General features: G+C 33.3%; 1 pseudogene; it reads right to left on the minus strand.

The window, feature by feature from the left end:
• Positions 1-331: 331 nt before the first annotated feature.
• On the minus strand, positions 332-447 carry LOC111729074 (annotated as a pseudogene).
• Positions 448-12,092: the final 11,645 nt, after the last annotated feature.

Here is a 12,092-nt window from a genome sequence, read left to right on the forward strand (position 1 = left end):
ATTGCTTTAACTCTATTTCCATTAGCCAGAACTCAGTCACATACCTTCAGCTAATTTCAAGGCAGACTAAAAAATGTAGCTTTTGACTGGTCAGCCACTATCTAGCTGTTATTCTACACTATTGCTAGGGAGCCAGACTCTTTGGTGGATAGCTAGCCATTTCTGCCAGTTTTCAATTTCTTCTAATACAAAATCTCCTATGGCATTCTTATTTGTCTGCACTATTTTTCACTAGAAAAAGGATGATGAAAATTTGCATAAACTTCCATGCCAAGAGGCATGATTTCTAGTCAGTGTATTTATGTGTTTTTTTCTTTTTTATTATTACTTATGCCTACACCACCTGATCTTCCTAAGTGGTCTCCCATCCAAGTACTAACCAGGCCCAACCCTGCTTCACTTCCAGGATCAGACATCAGGCTTGTTCAGGGTGGCATGGCCGTAGACCATGAACCGTGGCTCTACTGGAATGTGAACCTAGGACCTTCTGCATGTAACACAGATGGGCTAACCGCTATGCTATGGAACCACGTTCCAAAGTTTTCTGAATATACAAAATGAGGAACAGATAACAAATATGAAATGTATTCTATAGCACAAGAACACATTTCTTGATAAAAAGATATCTTGAGTGGGTCGATAAATTATTAATGGCTCGTAAAAGGATTGCCTCAATGAATTTCTCTGTTGCCACAGAAATCCACATTCAATTTAAAATCAGATCAGTTCTATAATCTGTTCTGCTTGAAGAGTTAGGTCATAAAGAACATTTCATCAGAACATCCAATAGAAAAAGGATACTATAACCAGTTAAACTAAAAACGTCAGCATTTTTTATTTTATTTTATTTCTTCAGATTTCTAGTCATTAATGATAAGCAAACTCCCACAGTGAGAAAAAGAGCATCTTCATCAATCATGTTGAGGCCATGATGGAAATGATACTATTTTTTAAAGTGAAAAGTAGTAATTCATGCCTGTATGGGTTGGACTCCTAAATTTATATGTTGCAATCCTAACTCCCTAGTACCTCAGAATGTGATTTTATTTGGAAATATGGTTGTTGCAGTTAAAACTAGTTCGGATAATGTTATTATGGTGGGCACTAATCCAATATGACTGGTGTCCTTATAAATAAAAGGAAAATTTGGACACAGACACACATAAAGGGGATTGACGTGTGAAAATGAAGATAGAGATCAGGGTGATGCTTCTACAAGCCAAAAATACTAAAAATTGCCAGTAATCCACTAGAGGCTAGGGAAGAGATATAGAACAGATTTTCTTTCACAGCTCTTTCAAAGAATCAACCCTACCAAAACCTTGATCTTAGACTTTTAGCCTTAAGACTTATGAGTCAATACATTTTTGTTGTTTTAGCCACCCAGTTTGTGGTTCTTTGTTATAGCAATCCTAGCATACTAACACAATGCCTCAATATTATAAGATAGCTGTGGGCATCAATGCTTAGGGCATTTGCCTAAAAGAGTCAACAGTGAAGAGAATGGTATATGTTCACTGTAATATGCAGTCTGGCACAGACTGTGAAGCCAATAGCTGCTGACATTCTTAAAAAAGAAAAAAAAATTATAGCCTCAGGCAGGCTTGAAGCTTTTGTTTTGTACATATAGTGATGGTGGGGAGCAGTGCTACTGGGAAAGAGCAATAGGATGGTGGGGCAGCGGGCCCAAGCACTGCATCTTTGGTATGATTAATCCTTCCAAACAAAGTGGCATTAGAAGTTCTGCTTGCTATTCTCATTCTTTGCTCAGAAACCTGATCCATTAAAATAGTACAGGGCCTCCTACAGCTTCATTGGGTTAAACAGTACGGAGAAAATACATTTAAAGGTAATATTGTAAAAGTAAACAATTGACTCCCATTCTCAAATTTATATATTTATTAATATGAAGAATATCTAAAAGAAAATTCCATATTACTCTCAATGAGTTTCTAGTAGCATAATGGTATCAACTTAGTTTTTCTAATGCATATTTTAAATTGTTTAAATTTGTTTGGTAAATGTGTTTCCACTACACTCCAATATTTTGTGGGAGTAAAAACTAGTTGGAGAGTTCTTGGATGATATAATTCCAAGTGATGTGAAAAGAGTTGTTTGCTGTATCATTCACTATCAAGTGTAAAAGATGTACAGAAAAAGGAAAATAGAATACCTGAGATTTTGTATGACATATTAAAATTTATGTGCTTCCAATGAATACTTATGGAATTATAGTATTCCTGGCCTCTCGAGCTATTTTTGTTAAGATTTGGTTTTTAAAAGTAAACTACTAAAAACATGTATAATTCTCTACTTCTGACATCTACTGGAGAATGGACCCACAGATGTTCTATATGAAAACATTTACATTTCAGAAATTTAAAAATCTACTTTTACCTGCTTTAACTGGTTCACACATCAGGAGTTGTACCTTAAAAATGTAGTTAAAATTATCTTTTTTGTCTTTTCGTTAACTTTTTATTTTTAAATGTCAGAATTACAGAAATACTTTACAGATCGTAAATAATTTTTATATACTCTTTACTAAGATGGCCCAAATGTTCCTCTCTCCCTTTCACTTTTCATCTCCCTTTCTCAAGGTAAACATTTTTGGTAATTTTGAATATCCCTTTTATACTATAAGCTCATTGAGGAATTTTTATTCCTCCTATGTAATTTTAACGTAATAGATGTACAAAGCAGTCAATAACCAATGCTAGCAGGATTACACTAAATGTCATTGCCACGCCCATTAGCCTACAATGAAACCCAGTTTATGATCACAAATAAATCTAAATCCATTGAACTGGTCTACTCTTGGAAAACATCTCTATTTCTCCCACATCACTCTCTTTTGCTAACAACTTCCAAATATCTATCCCTGTCCAGACTGCTCGATATATATGTATATATAACGACCTGCTTTCTGATTATTTCTGAGTATTCCACAGATACCTCAAATTATGTTTCTCTCTGAAAAAAAAAGAGAGGTATGAGAAGAGCCTTTCCCCAATTCTATCCTTTGCTTTAGGTTATACGTATATTTTTCAAGTATACAGACAATTTAAAAATGACCACATTTTAATACATAAAATTAGTCCTTAACGAATTTCAAGAAATGTATATTATACCATATTTTCACAACGTGTTTCAGTTGAAGTAGAAATTAATACCGAAAAGAAAACTAAACAGGTTGGATTTTCATATGAACTTTTGTGTGTGATTTTAAAAGGAAAGATCAGTTTGATTTTATTTTTACCGGTTTAGTGACTGTTAGTCTGGTATATATTTCTCTATCTTTTTATTTTCATTATATTTGTGTCTAAATCTAAAGAGTGTCTCCTGTAGACTATAAATCTATAGATGATAGACTTTTTCAGTCTATTCTGTCAGTCTCTGCTTGTTTGAAATGTCTGATCCACTGATGCTTAATATAGTTACTGAATAAATAGAATTCAGGTCTGACATTTTGTTATATGTTTTCTATTTTACTTTTGTTTTTTCTGTTTCTCTATTAGCCCCCATTACTGTGTTCTTCAATATTAAATAGATGTTTTTATTGTATTATTTAAATTTTATTATATATATATATATGTTTTTAGTGATGATTTTTTATTTTTTATTATTTTAAATAATTTTTAAAATTTTTCAATGGCCATTGGCATAAAATATTATATATTTTCATTAAATTTATTGGGAGATGTTGGTTAATAAAACCAAATAGATTTCAAGTGTACAATTAAATAATATGTCATATGTATATTGCATCGTGTGTTCACCATGCAAAGTTAAATTTCCTTTTGTCACCATATATATAACCTCTTATACTGTCATAAAACATCCACTTTCTCTCTGGTAACCACTAAACTGTTGACTGGGTCTATGAGTTTTTGTCTTGTTCACTTGCTGCTTTTGGTTTTATATCCTACATATAAATGAAATGATACGGTTCTCAATTTTTCCTGACTGACTTCTTTCACTATGTGTGATAATCTCAAGATCCATCCATGCTGTCGCAAATGGCAATATTTCAACTTTTCTTATGGCTGAGCAATATTCTATGGTATATATGTACCATATCTTTATACAATCATCTAGGGAATAAAATTTTGGTTGTTTCTATTGGGAATAATGCTGCAATGAACATGGGGTACATATATATCTACAGATAAATGTTTTCAAATTTGGGGGTATATGCCTAGAAGAGGGATTGCTGGATCATGGTAATTTCATTCTTAATTTTTTGAGGAACTTCCATTCTGTTTTCCAATTTACATTCTCATCAACAGTGATCTCTAAAACACTTGTTATTTGTCTTATTGATGATAACCATTTTAACAGGTGTGAGGTGATATCTCACAATGGTTTTGATTTGCGTTTTTCTAATAGCTAGTGAAATCTAGCATCTTTTCATACATCTTCTGACCATTCGTATGTCTTCTTGAGAGAAGTGTTTGCTTAGGTACTCTGTCTATTTTTTAATTGGATTGTTTGATTTTTGCTGTTGAATGAGTTCTTCATATATTTTGGATATTAGCCCATTATCAAAAATGTTGCTTTCAAATATTGTCTCCCATTCAATCGTTTACCTCTTTATCCTGCTGATGGTTTCTTTTGCTGTACAGAAGATATTTAGTTTGATAGAATCCCATGCATTTATTTTTGTTTTGACTATATTTGCCTTGAGTTAAAAATTCATAAAATCCTCTTTAAGTCCAAGAGCCATGAGATTAGAACCTGTTATTTTCTTTCTAATTTATTGTGTCAGGAATTTTTTTCAGATACTTAAACATTTTGAGTTAATTTTGTTATATGGTAATAACAGTTTAATTTTTTTATTCTATTATTTATTAATTCATTCTATTATTTAGTTTGTTTGTTTATCTATCTATCTATCTATCTAACTATTTATTTATTTATTTATTATGATGAGATTGGTTAACAAAATCCAGTAAGTTTCAGGCGTACGATTCAACAATAAGGCATATATATAGATTTCATTGTGTGTTCACCACACATAGTTATATTTCTTTCTTTTGTCACAAATTTGACCCCTTTTACAACATCTACCTCCCTCATCCCTCCCCCCACCCACTCTCTGGTAACCACTAGTCTATTGTCCATGTGCATGAGTCCTTCCTTAATTGTCCTGTTTGTTTGCTGCTTTTAGTTCTACATCGCACATATAAGTGATATCACGTGGATATCAACTTTTTCTGTCTTGCTTATTTCACTTAGCATGATTATCTCGAGGTCCATCCATGTTGTCGCAAATGGCAGTATATCATCTCTTTTTACAGCTGAGAATATTCCATTGTATATATGAACCGCAGCTTCTTTTTCCAATCATCTATCATAGGACATTTCATTTGCTTCCATATCCTGGCCACTGTGAATAATGCAGCTATGAACATCGTTGTGCAAATATTGTTTTTGAGATATGAGTTTTTAAGTCTTTGGGGTAAATCCCCAGTAGAGGGATTTACTGCTAGCTCATATGGTAGGTCAATTCTTAGTTTTTTGAGGAACCTCCATACTGTTTTCCACAGTGGCTGTACCAATTTGCAGTCCCACCAACAGTGTATGAGAGCTCCTTTTTCTCTGCGTCCTCACCAAGAATTATTACTTTTCTAGTTGATAATAGTTATTCTAACGGCTGTGAGATGGTATCTCATAGTTGTTTTCATTTGCGTTTCTCTAATAACTAGTGATATTGAGCATCTTTTCATATGTTTTTTGGCCATTTGTATATATTCTTGGGAGAAGTGTCTGTTCAGGTCCTCTTCCCATTTTCTGATTGGAACGTTTGATTTTTGTTGTAATTAAATTGTATGAGTTTTTTGTTTATATTAGATATTAGGCCCTTATCAGAGGTATTGCTTGCAAATATATTTTCCCATTTGGATGGTTGTCTCTTTATCTTGTTGACAGTTTCTTTTGCCGTGCAGGAGCTTTTTAGTTTGATGTAGTCCCATTCATTTATTTTTGCTTTTACTTCCTTTGCTTTGAGGTCCAATTCACAAAATCCTCTTTAAGTCCAAGGTCCTTGAGTTTAGTCCCTATGTTCTCTTCTATGCCTTTTATTGTTTCAGGTCTTATATTCACGTGCTTAATCCATTTTGATTTAATTTTGTTGTGTGGTGATAGACAAATGTCTAGTTTCATTCTTTTGCTGGTGGCTTTCCAGTAATCCAAGCACCATTTATTGAAGAGACTTTCCTTTCACCACTGTGCTTTTGGCTTTTTTGTCGAAAAATATTTGTCCATATAAATATGGGTTTACCTCTATACTCTTGATTCTGTACCACTTGTCTATGTATTTGTATTTCTGCCAATATCATGACATTTTGATTATTGTACCTTTGTAGTATAATTTGAAATCAGAGTGATGCCTCCATGCTCGTTTCTTTTTCTCAGAATGTCATTGGCAATTCAGGGGTTTTATCTGCTTACATACAAATCTGATGATTTTTTGTTTTATTTCTTTAAAAAATGTCAATGGCATTTTGATGGTGATTGCTTTAAGTAATAAGATCATTTTCACTATGTTGATTTCCAATCCAAGAACATGAAATATCTTTCCATTTCTTTGTATCTTCTTTTTTTTTTTCTTTTTTTAATAGGGTAATATAGTTATTTTCTTATACAGGTCCTTCATATGTCTTGTTAGATTTACTTTTTGGTATTTTATTTTTTGTTGTAATTCAAAAGGAATTATTTTTTTCCACTTCTTTTTCTGACACTTCATTATTAAAGTATAGGAATGCTATGGATATTTGAACATTGATTTTGTATCTACAAAATTTACCGTATTTGCTTATTGTTTCTGGTAGTGTTCTTGAGGAGTCTTTATGGTTTTCTATATGAAGAATCATGCCATAATCAAATAGTGAAATTGTGACACCTTCATTTACTATTTGGATGTCTTATATATCTTTCTCTTGATTGATTTCACTCTCCAGGACCTCCAATTTTATATTCAATAACAATGACAATAGGGGACATCCTTGTCTTCTTACTGATCTTAGTGGAAAGTTTTTCAGTTTTTCACCATTAAATGTAATGTTGGCTGAAGGTTTGTCATATGAGGCCTTTATTATGTTAAGGTACTTTCCATTTGTACCGATTTAGTTAAGTGTTTACATCAAAAATGGATGCTGTATTTTGTTGAAGTTTTTTACTGCATCTATTTATATAATCATATAATTCTTATTCTTTAATTTGTTTATGTGGCATATCACATTAATCGATTTGCATATATTGAAACATCCCTGTGCCCCTGGGATGAAGCCCACTTGATCTTGGTGTATAATCTCTTTAATGTGTCGCTGTATTCGGTTCGCTAGTATCTTGAGATTTTTTGCACCTGTGTTCATGAGAGATATTGGTCTGTAGTTTTCTTTCTTTGTGTTATCTTTACCAGGTTTTGGTATCAGTGTAACATTTGCCTCATAAAATGAAATAAAAAGTATTTCCTCATACTTGATATTTTGGAAATGTTTGAGGAGAATAGGTATTAAATCTTCTTTGAATGTTTGGTAGAATTCACTGGTTAAGCCATTTGGTCCTGAACTTTTATCTTTTGGTAGAATTTTGATGATTGTTTATTTCTTCTTGATTCAGTCTTGAAAGGTTGTATTTTTTAAGCACTTGTCCATATCTTCTAGGTTATTAAATTTGGAGTTACATAGTTCTTCATAGTATTCTTATATGTTCCTTTGTACATCTGCAGCATCTGTCGTAATTTCCCCTCTTTCATCTCTGATTTTGTTTGTGTCCTTTCTCTTTTTTCTTTAGTGAGTCTAGCCAGGGGGTTGTCAATTTTATTAACCTTCTCAAAGAACCAGTTCCTTGCTACATTTATTTTTTCTGTTGTATTTTCTTTTGTTTTCAATTTCATTTATTTCTGCTCTCATTTTGATTATTTCTTTCTTCTGCTAGACTTAGACCTCATTTGTTCTTCTTTTTGTAGTTTTTTCTAATGAAGCATTAAGTTGTTTATTTGGGCTCATTCTTGTTTTTGGAAATAGGTCTGTAATGATACGAACTTTCCTTTTATGACCACATTTTCATGTCTCAAAAGCTTTAATATGTTTTATTATCATTATCATTCATTTCTATGTGTCTCTTGATCTCTCTTTTTTATTTCTTCTGTGACCCAGTTATTCTTCAGTAGTATATTATTTAATCTCCATGTATTTGTGGTTTTTCCTGCTTTCTTTTTACAGTTGATCTCTAGCTTCAAAGCATTGTGATCAGAGAATACGGTTAGTATAATTTTAACCCTCTTATATTTGTTGAAGCCATTTCTGTGTCCCAGTATGTGGTCAATCCTTGAGAAGGTCCCATGTGCTGTAGAGAAGAATGCATAAGCAGTTTTTTGGAATGAAAGGCTCTGTAAATGTCATTATGTCCACTTTGTCTAATGTGTCGTTTAAGGATGTTATTTCCTTATTGATTTTCTGTTTGTCTGATTTGTCCATATCTGACAATGAGGTATTTAGATCCCCTACTACGATAGTGTTTTGGTCTGTTTCTCCCTTTAGTTCTGTTAGTAATTGCTTTACATATTTGGGTGCTCCTTGATTTGGGGAGAAAAATATAAATAAGTGTTATGTCTTCGTGGTGTATGTTTCTCTTTATCATTATGAAGTGCCCTTCAGCATCTTTCTTTACCTTTTTATTTTGAAGTCTATTTCATCCGATATTATTAGTACTGCTACTTCTGTTTGTTTACACACACACACACACACACACACACACACACACACACACACACACTTGTCCATTTTCTTCTGCCTGTGCGTTATCTCTATTCCTCTTTGGAAATTTGTATCTTTGAATCCTCCCCTTTACAGTCATTGTTGACTCAACTTGTCCCTATATATGCTGAACATTCATTGCTATATTGCTATAGCACATCTCTTCTTATTGTTTAAGCTGATAATGCCCTGTTTTTAATAAGGGTTCCACTCCTCTGCTTCTATCTGCCTACTAGTCGTCTTACTCCCTGTTATGTATATATGTTTCTTTATCATTTTGTTTTAGATGAGCTGAACCCTTTCAGTATTTCCTGTAATGCAGCCCTTATAGTGGAGAATCCCCTCAATTTTTGTATGTCTAGAAAAAAATCATTATTTTTCCTCATATCTAAAGGAGAGCTCTGCTAGATACATTACTTTTGGTGGTAGTTCTTTCATCTAATAGTTTGAATATTGGATTCCACTTTTTTCTAATCCGTGAGGTTTGTGCTGAGAAGTCCGACAATAATCTAATGAGTTTTCTTTTAGGTTATCATCTTCTTTTCCCTAGCTACCCTGAAAATTCTTCCTTTGTCATCGATTTTTGATAATTTTAATACAATGTGTCTTAGTGAAGACCTTTGTGGGTTGAAATAATTGGGTATTATGTTGACTTTCTGAATTCCATGCTCCAGCTCATTCCCTAGGTTTGGGAACTATATGTCTGAAAATGCATTTTAATCTCTGCTCCTTTTCAAGAATGCCCATTTTTCTTATGCGCCTTCTCTTGATAGTATCAGTTAGTTTTTGTATTTCTCTTTCATTATTTTTCATTCTTCAGTTTCTCTCTTTTTCTGATTTGTTTCTTTATTTCTGTCTTCAGTGTCACTTATCCTTTCCTCCATTTGGCCAACTCTATTTCTCAAACTTGCTATTTAATTTTTCACTTCTTTCAGGATATTCTTCATCTCCAGACGTTCTGTTTGTTTCTCTTTGAGTGTTTCTTTCTCCTTGCTAAAGAACCTAGTCTGCTCATCTAGTTGTTTTTTCAGTTCCTGAAATTGTTGAAATGTATTGTTTTGGATCTCATTGAGTTTTCTCAGAAATATCATCCTGAATTCTCTGTCATTTAAGTCGCATATTTCTCTTTCTTTAAGCTTATTTTCTGGAGATTTTTCTCTTTCTTTCTAAGATGCCTTGTCACCTTGTTTGTTCATGGTGCTTAATGGACTATTTCTTTGCCTGGGCATCAATGGAAGTGTATTTTGTTTGTTTGTTTGTTTGTTTGTTTGTTTTTGTTTTTATTTTTTCCAGAGAAAAGTTTTATCATATAAAGATCTCTCATTAGCCTGTTGCAAAGAAGGCGTTTTACTTTTGGTTTCTAGTAGCTGGAAGCCTCTTGAATCTGTACTTTATATAAAGCCTTAATAATGCTTTTATTTTCCCTTAATAGATATTCAATTACACCCGCTATCCTCAGTCTCAGTCCCTGTCAGTTTCAGTAGCATTTGCTCAGATTCCACTGGGGTTCTGTGGTTTTCATTTTTGGAGGATATGGGGGAAGGAGCCCTTTGGGTTGGAGAATCAGGGCTGCAGCTCATCCTCGTGGTTTTGCAACTCTGGCTGGTAATAATCAACTGTTGTTTCTCTGCCATTCCCACCTCTCTTCAGTCCCCACTTCTCTGCTTGTAGCCCAAATGCCGGGGCACTGCTATTGTGTGGAGCTCACAGCTCTCCCAGTCAAGGCTGTTCAGAGGAACCACTGCATCTCTTCCCTTCCTCTTCCTCCTGCCTGGAGCTCCGTCTAGTAGAGGCAGCTTCTTTGTTTCTTCCAGTCTCCTGCCGGACTCTCGAAGTTCTGACCTGTGGTAGCTCTTATGTGCAGGTCCCATGCTCTGACTTGCAGGTGTGCAATTTGGGTGTTTTTTGTTGAGTTTTAGATGTTCAGCTTATTGTTGTTTCAAGGGAAGGATCTGTGGACGTCTCTCATTCTGCCATGTTTCTGACATCACTTTTGCATTTTTAACCTTAAAGCAGAGATCCACAAAGCTTGGGCAGTGAGTAAATCTTGGACATCACCTACTGGTCTTCTTATTAACTTACTAAATAGAAATTAATACATAATAAATTTTAAAAAATAACAACAGAGTGTATTCTTATTAATTTCTAGGTAGAGAAATAGTCCATCAAATGCCGTGAAAAACAAAGATGAAAAGACAACTCAAAAACAAAATGAAAAATCTCCAGAAAAGAAGATTAAATGTATAGTAAAATGCAAATTAAATGACAAAGAATTTATGATTCACTTCTGCAAAAAAAAAAAAGAGATTCAAGAAAATTCTAATTAACTATTTAAAAATCTTAGAAACTAATTAAAAAACAATAGGAATACTTTACCAATGAGATTGAAACTCTACGAAAGAAGTAAATAGAACTTCTAGAGATGAAGAACTCATTAGATAGATGAAGATTGAAATAGCAAGCTTAGAAAAAACAGCTGACAAAATTGAGAAATTAGTGATATGTAAGACAGAAATCTGAAAGTGATGCAGATGGAAAGAGGGACTTGAGAGTAAAAAAAATGAATGCACTCTATAAAAACTATCTGACACTATCATGAAAATCAATATAAGAACAGTAGTTATTCTAGAAGGAGGAGAGGGAGAAGGGAACAGAGAGCATATTCAAAAAGTCAATGAGACATTCTCAAACCTACAAAAAGAACTAGATCCTTGAATTAAAAAAGTAAATAGAACACTTAATTATCTTAAATGAGAAAGGCTTTTTCCAAGACGCATTACATTAAAATTGTCAAAAATTAATGACAAAGAAAGAATTTTTTAAGGCAACCAGAATAAAGAAGACAGTAACCTATAAAGGAAAACACATTAGATTATCATCAAACTTCTCAGCACAAACTTTACAAACTGGGAGGGAGTTGAGCCAAATATTCAAACCACGGAAAGAAAGTAATTACTAGCCCAGAATAATATATCCAGCAAAGTCCACCTTTAGATATGAAGGAGAAATAAAGATCTTCTCAGACATACAAAAGCTGAGGAATTTTTCCACCACGAGGCCTGCATTACAGAAAATCCTGAAGGGGGGCACTTAACTCGAAACAAAAGGACAAAAAAAAAATATACATAACTATGAGTAAGATGACTAATGAGCAGGCAGAAATAAGAAAATGCAACCTTTACTAAGAAAAGGGTATTATAAGCTTAATATTACATAATGGTTAAAGATTAGAAAAAAAAAAAAAAACACTTTAGAAAGAGATAACAGATAGCCTAGAAATGAAAATAGTACTGCCACATAGAAATGAACTTACACCATAAACAGAGATAA

The sequence above is a fragment of the Pteropus vampyrus genome, unplaced genomic scaffold (genome assembly GCF_000151845.1).
Source record: "Pteropus vampyrus isolate Shadow unplaced genomic scaffold, Pvam_2.0 Scaffold244, whole genome shotgun sequence".
Taxonomy (NCBI): domain Eukaryota; kingdom Metazoa; phylum Chordata; class Mammalia; order Chiroptera; family Pteropodidae; genus Pteropus; species Pteropus vampyrus.